We start from the raw sequence: 1,681 nt of genomic DNA, 5'->3' as shown, positions 1-1,681 counted from the left end.
GCCTTTTTTGCCCTGCTTGGGGGGGCTCGCCCTGCCTGTAAATTGGGGAGCTCGCCCCGCTGGGGTTGGGGAGGCTGCCCCTGCCTGTCTTGGGGGGGTGTCCCTGCCTGTGTTTGGGGAGGCTCGTCGTTTGGCACTGGTCCCCGACCCCTGCTCCTCTCGCAGAAGACTGGGGGAGGCAAAGAGCCTCTGAGGTCGAGGGCTGGCCAGCGCTCGCCGCCCCCAGACCCCCCCTGGGAAAAGGTTTCATTTTATAAACATGGATTTTGGGTTTTCCCCAATTTTTTTTTATTCATTTAAAATTAAAAAAATTTTTAAATAAAAAAAGCACTAAAACCCACAGTCATTTACGCACTGCAGGGCACACAAAAAAATGGCAAAAAACCCCATACAACAAACACGACCTTAAAAAAAATTTAAATATTATTTATAAAATTATATATATATTTTTATATATATATATATTTTTAATTTGTGTGGAAGGGTTGTGTGTGTTGGTGTGTTGGGGTGTGTGTGCTTAAATTTTTTAAAAAAAATTTATATTTTTTATTTTTATTTTATAAAATATAAATAATATAATTTTCAAAATATTTTAAAAATATATATTATAAAATATATTTAATATTTTTTTAAAAATTTTAATTTAAATAATAAATAATTTTTTAAATATATAACATTTTATAATTTTTATAAAAAAAAATAAAAAAAAAAAAATTTAATAATGAAAAAAACGAGGAGAGGAGAGAAGAGAGAGAGAGAGAGAGAGCAACATTATTAAAGGGATTACAAAATACTTGCCTCTGACCCTCCCCCTAAAAACCCTCTATCCTTATTAGGGAATGAAATTGTCTCATCTTCCGTTCTTGCATCGTAACTGTCTCTGAAAAAAGACAACCTTATCATATCCTATGTAGGCTTACATCCCCCCCTGTTTATTTTCTATAACACCTAATGCCCTCTTTCTTTCCCTTACTAAACACATACTTTATATACTTCTATCTTCAAACACGTACTTCATTTCTCTATCCCTTACACCCTCTTCTTGTCTTACAAAGAAATAATTCTAGCAAAAGAATCAGTGCTTTCCCCTTTTCCTTAGGGTTCAGTTTTTGAAATACCCCGATCGCCAAGAGAGGGGCTTTGAGCAAGGTCCGGGACATCAGCCTGAAACAGTGGGGTTCCTTTCCTCTTTTTTTTCTCTTTTTTTTTATTGTTATTGTTTTCTGGTGAGGAAGTCAAATTTTTTTTCAATCTATGATCTATGAACATAAATTGAGGGCAGTTCTTTAAATTTTGTCCATGTGCCCTTTTTGGGCAACTAAACTGAGTTTTGTCTAATTTCTTAGGAAAAAATTTAGTCATTTTTGATTCTTGTTTTTTGGGCTTTTTTATCACCTTTATTTATTTGTTTTTATTTCATCTTTTAAAATTATTATATCTTATGATATTTTTTTTCTTCGATGTAATATGTACTTCTGAATTGTTTTTTGCATATAGGTAAAATATTTACGTGGTGTTTGTAGAGATGTTATAAAGGCATTGATACAGAAAAAAGATATACAGGTAAAATGTTTTTTATGGTTATCTCTCTGAGTGTCCTTACCTCCGCTCGCTTCAGGTGGCTTCTCTCTCCCCCCGTTTCCTCTCGGTCTCTGGCATTTCGCCAGCGGGTTTCTCCCTA

Source organism: Penaeus japonicus, unplaced genomic scaffold, assembly GCF_977035675.1.
Source record: "Penaeus japonicus unplaced genomic scaffold, GWHDUDI00000001_assembly GWHDUDI00000573, whole genome shotgun sequence".
NCBI classification, from domain to species: domain Eukaryota; kingdom Metazoa; phylum Arthropoda; class Malacostraca; order Decapoda; family Penaeidae; genus Penaeus; species Penaeus japonicus.
This window is presented reverse-complemented; position numbering follows the sequence as displayed.